We start from the raw sequence: 6,000 nt of genomic DNA, 5'->3' as shown, positions 1-6,000 counted from the left end.
TTACCTGACAACATTGACATCACTTTCACTGCTGATACTGATAACGAATCTCAGGTTATCAAAAACGTTATCGATCAGGTGTTGGATGATGAAAGTGAAAAATCTGAGAAGGCTAATTCGGTGGAGTCTGTCAGTGATTCTGAGGAGGATGGGAATTTCTTAGATCGTTATTTGTCAAAAACGGATAAAAGTGCGAATGATGATCCAATCATGGTGGTTTACACTATGGTTGGAACTGACAAACTTTATTCGGACATTGAGTTTCCGCTTCAGAACGTCAAATTTGAGAATGTTGAGAAATTTTTAAGCTGGTTGAACTGAGTGTTAACGAAATCAAGAAAAATGATTTCTTTTCGAAACTAAAAAAATCAGTTGGTTCTTCACGTCCCACTAGTCCGGAAACGATAGATGGGGTGGGTAAAAGCCAAAACAAGAAAAATCAGTTAAAGAAAAAAGGTATTGGTTTTGAGAAGAAAATGGCTAAGCAGGTGGTTAAGCCAAAAGATAGGATTGATGATGTGTTTGTTGCTGGTCCTAGCACTGAGAATGAAAAAGAATACATTTTTAGTCAAAAGGCCGTGGACGATTTCAATGCAGCGCAAAAGCTGAAAATGGAAACTGTTAACACCACTTTTGTAGAATATGATAAACGTGTGTGCTATTGCTGCAATGAAATCGGACACATGGCTAAACAGTGTCAGAAAGTTTTTAAGAAACCGGTTGTTGAAAAATCTGTTCAAAAACAAGTGGTTGAGAAACCAAAGGTTGAAAAACCTAAGGTTCAAAACAAAAGTGTTTCAAAACAAATTGTTCAAAAATCTCGACCAAAATCACCGGTTGTTTCAAAGGGTAAAAAAGAAATGATTTCTCCGATCCGTATTCTTAAAAGAGGTGAAACCTTGAAGTCGGAGGATAAGCCGAAGTCGAGTTTCGAGATTAGCGAATTTTCTAAGTCTCACAAGACTTCAAAGTTTTACCCCAAAGCAAAAGTTTTTGAAAATCAATCGTGGATCGTGAAATCGAAACCTCCAGTTGAAATCAAGAAAATGGAAAGTGTTTTGAAAAATGAGTCAAATCTTGTTAAAGATGATGTTGTTGAGTTTGAGACTGAGCTTGATAAGTTTTTGTCAGAATTTCCCACATTGAACAACAAAGTAAAACAAGATGTGAAAGAAAAAGAGGCTTCAAATGTAACATTTAACTTTCCTAAAACAAATGAGAAGTGCGATGTAGTGTTCGGGTCTGTGTCAGAAGTGAAGAAATCGTGGGCATCATTGTTTGAGTAATGTGTTTGTGTGTTGGTTGCAGGGGCTGCCCAAGTCTGTTCTTTCGAGGTGGATAATGGACAGTGGAGCATCACGCTACATGACTGGGTCATTAGCTCTCTTGTATGATGTCAAGGCTATAAATGGAAGCTACATGGGGTTTGCTGGAAACCAAGGTGGCAGAATTGTCGGCCAGGGAAAGCTTACCAATGGAGTGATATCTTTCGACCAAGTGAACTACATCGTAGAGTTAACAAACAACTTGTTGAGTATATCACAAATCTGTGATAAGGATTTCAGTGTGCATTTTACAAAATCTGAGTGTTTGGTTTTAAAGCCAGGGTTTAAAATCCCTGATGAGTTGGTGCTGTTACGCGCTCCAAGGGTTAACGATCTTTACATTCTAGATATGAGCGCTGCAACGCCAACAACTCCTCAAAAACAATGTTTTGTCACTAAATCAAAAGCAACTGAAAAAGAAACTGTGATGTGGCACCGGAAAATGGGTCATATTCAGGTACGAAAGATAAATTTTCTGGTGCACAATGATTTAGTTGAGGGTGTAAATGTTAAGAATTTTCATTTGCCTGATGATTGCATTGCTTGTAAAAAAGGTAAACAGGTTCGAAAGTCACATCTGCCAAAGATGCTCAACACAATCAGGTTACCTCTCGAGAGATTGCATATGGATCTCTTCGGGCCTGTCAACGTCAAAAGCATCAGCGGGGATTCTTATTGTTTGGTGGTGACAAATGATTATTCGAGGTTTTCGTGGGTTGCATGTTTGGAGAGAAAAGATGAAACTTTCGAGACGTTGAAGATTTTGTTTAAGAAGATGGAAACGGTGTACAAGCTGCCAATCAGGAGAATTCGGAGCGACAACGGAACGGAGTTCAAGAATAACAAAATGTACGAGTTCTGCAACGAGAAGGGGATATTACATGAATTCAGTGCGCCATACACACCACAACAAAACGGTGTGGCTGAAAGAAAGAACAGGACCCTGATCGAAACTGCACGTACAATGTTTGCCGATTCCAAGCTTCCGATTTACTTCTGGAGTGAAGCAGTTTCAGCGGCATGCTATACTTTGAATCGAGTTCTCACCGTGAAGAAATATAAAAAGACGTGTTTTGAGCTGCTGCACCGTTACAAGCCAAATCTTGAGTTCCTAGAACCTTTTGGCTCTCCGTGTACTTTTATAGATGAAGATGGTAAATTCGGAGCGAAAGCGAATGAAGGGTTCTTTGTAGGTTATGCCAACCCACTAAAAAGGGTGTTTGTACCATGTCTGGGGAAAGTGATACAGGTCCATCATGTGGATTGTCAGAAGCACACGCCATCGCAACAACTTCCCGGACAAAGATTCCTGTTCGACTACGACAAGCTCTGGGAATCGTTTCATTTGCCGTCTGAGCCGAGTGATGAGGAACTTGCTCTTATGTACCTGTATCAGCAAAGTCAGTCACAAGAGCCAGTATCTAGACCGCTAGATGTTCCTATACCCACCGTGGGTACTCACGATGATGAAGCAGGACCAAGTGGAACTATTCATGAACTGCCAGAGGAACCAGCTCCGTCATTTGACGTTTCTGACGACTCAGATGAGGAACCAGCTCCTACCTTTGACGAGGAACCAAATGAGACATCAGAGGAGGCTGTTGATCAAACCGTTGATCTCGACATTTCGAATCTGGAGTCGGAAGTAGTGGTGCCTGATACGGTGATGCCACGGACGCTATCTTACCACCCTTCAGAACAAATTATTGGCGATCTACAGAGTGGTGTCAAGACGAGACATCAGATAGACCGTGCTTTTACATGCTTTTATTCATCTATGGCTGATATGCAGAAAGAAGTCTCACTTAAATGTTTTATTTCGCAGATAGAGCCCAGGACCTACAAAGAAGCATTGACCGAGGATAGTTGGGTGAATGCTATGCAGGAGGAACTGCAACAGTTCGAGAAATTGGGCATCTGGAGACTGGTTGATTTGCCAAAGAATCAGAAGTTGATAAAGACGAAATGGGTGTTTAAATGTAAACGTGATGACAGAGGAGTCTTGGTGAGGAACAAAGCACGTCTAGTGGTCCAAGGCTTCAGCCAGCAGGAGGGAATAGACTATGATGAGGTTTACGCGCCGGTTGCAAGGCTTGAAGCAATTCGCATCTTTCTAGCCTTTGCATCTTGGGAAGGTTTCAGAAGTCTATCAACTTGATGTTAAATCTGCTTTCCTGTACGGCACAATTAGAGAAGAAGTTTACGTGGGGCAACCACTGGGGTTTGCAGATCCACTGAACAAAGACAAGGTGTATCTACTGGATAAAGCATTATACGGTTTGCACCAGGCCCCGAGAGCCTGGTATGAGACGATTTCGACCTACTTGCTGGACAACGGGTTCACGAGAGGCACAGTAGACAGCACTCTGTTCACAAAAGAAGAAGCAGGCCACTTGCTGATCGTGCAGATATACGTTGATGACATCATTTTCGGTTCCACCAACGACGATTTGTGTAAAGAGTTCGAGAGAGTAATGAAGAAGAAGTTCGAAATGAGTTCGATGGGGGAGATGAAGTTCTTCCTCGGGCTGCAGGTAGAACAAATGCCCGACGGAATCTTTATTCACCAGTCAAAGTATGTAAAGGACGTGCCCGACAAGTTCGATATGACAGATTGCAGTCCTGCATCCACCCCCCTCGCGCAGAACCATGGTATTTGTCCTGACGAACAAGGCGTGAAAATGGATGAAACGTTATACCGATCGATCATTGGGTCGTTAATGTATCTCACAGCTTCCCGTCCTGACATCATGTACCCGACATGTCTCTGTGCAAGATATCACACCTGACGATCGTCGAACGCATCTTACGGTATTTGAAGGGCTGCCCAAGCATCGGCTTGTGGTACCCTCGCTCGGGTGACTTTACCTTATCCGGTTTCGCTGATTCAGATTTTGGTAGCTGTAAGCAGAATGCTAAGTCCACCACTGCTGGGTGCCAGTTCTTCGGAACTCGGCTCGTTACCTGGCAGTGCAAGAAACAAACTGCAGTTGCGCTCTCCACATGTGAGGCTGAGTACGTATCAGCTTCTAGCTGTTGCTCACAGATCCTCTGGATCCAACAGCAGATGCGCGACTTCGGTTTGCAATTCTTGGATACACCGATGTTTGTGGACAATGAAGCGGCCATAAATGTTACTAAAAATCCGGTTCACCATTTGAAAACAAAACACATTGAAATCCGTCACCATTTTATAAGAGATTGTCACGAGAAGAAATTAATACGGATTGAACATGTGAGCACCGATGATCAGAAAGCTGATTTTTACACAAAACCTTTTGATAAAAAGAGATTTTACTATCTTTTAAGGTTAAATGGGATGAAAAATCTGCAATCTGGGAGGGTAATCGAATGTGAAGCCGAATTGGGCGGCGATCTGACATGAACCGTGTCGTGTTGTCACTGTCTTTTGTACAGTTGTATTTCCTGCTTTTCGATAAAAACAAAAACACAAAAATATGTTTTAGTTTTAGGGGGAGAAATTCGCAGAAAAATACAAAAACATGATAAAATCATAAAAATCCAAAAACATTAAAAAATGTCAAAAAGAGTTGTGTAGTATAGGGGAAATGATAGTACATCAGCTAGACGGACGCAGTACGCTAAAGAATTGTAATGTAAAAATGCAATTAAGCAGTCTCGCTAAAGATGTGCCGGTAGGTTCTTACAGAATTAGTAGATCAGTTTGGGATATAAACCTAAATTTAACTTGCGTTTTCGTGTGGAACACCTTCAGGATATATAGGTAACCCCTGAAATCCTGTTTGAAAGGTCCCGTATTCTGAGATACTAGGTCTTTATGCTCAGTGATATCTAGGGTATTATCCCGGGACTTCTGCTGTATGGAAATACTGACCTAGTCCCCGGATAATACTTTCTGCAAAAGCTTTGAAACATAAGCTCGCCCTCAGCATGCTGATGAAACAATAAAATTGATAGTCGCTGCTGTTGAAATATAAAAGATCCTCTAAAGGGGACCCACCTTAAAGTCGAACCGTCATCTCTCTGCTGAACGGAAGTTCTGACCTGAGCTCTCACGGTTTCGCATCTACCCCCAACAGATATCAGCTGTGGTATATTCACCTGTAAGACTGAATACTGGGATCCGGATACGGGAGTATATACTGAGGTGGGGACACATGTAAACGTTTAAGTCTTAAAACACTAATCACATATCCCGAATAGATTGAAAATTTTGTGAGAATTTAAGTGGATCAATATATCGGCAATCTACGCGAACTGTTTAATGCTTAATATGTAATATCAGCTTAACGGTACTTGTGTTCTGTCGGCAGCTGATATGATCCCCTAACACGCTCACAAAAATATTGTGTGCACATAGTTTCAGTTTGTCCAGATAAAATCCAAAAAGATTTTCATTTCTCATTTTATTTTCGACAACCGATATTGGGGATTGAAAGATCAAAACCTTTGTGCAGATCATGTCAGAGATTGATGAGGGTTGGGTAAGCTGGTGATTGCAAACTGAGATTGGTATTGTGTTTGTCAGATAAAACTTGAAGTGTTCAAAAGTTCATTAAGTTGAACTGTTTTTGAAATGAAACGTCAGGATACTTCATAAATCTGATCATCCAAGGCCATTAACTTGGACTTGGTGGGTCAAACAGTTGACCAAGGTCATTGACTTGGACTTGGTCAGCTGGGTGGAACAGTG

The sequence above is a fragment of the Helianthus annuus genome, chromosome 14, assembly GCF_002127325.2.
Source record: "Helianthus annuus cultivar XRQ/B chromosome 14, HanXRQr2.0-SUNRISE, whole genome shotgun sequence".
In the NCBI taxonomy this organism is placed as follows: domain Eukaryota; kingdom Viridiplantae; phylum Streptophyta; class Magnoliopsida; order Asterales; family Asteraceae; genus Helianthus; species Helianthus annuus.
This window is presented reverse-complemented; position numbering follows the sequence as displayed.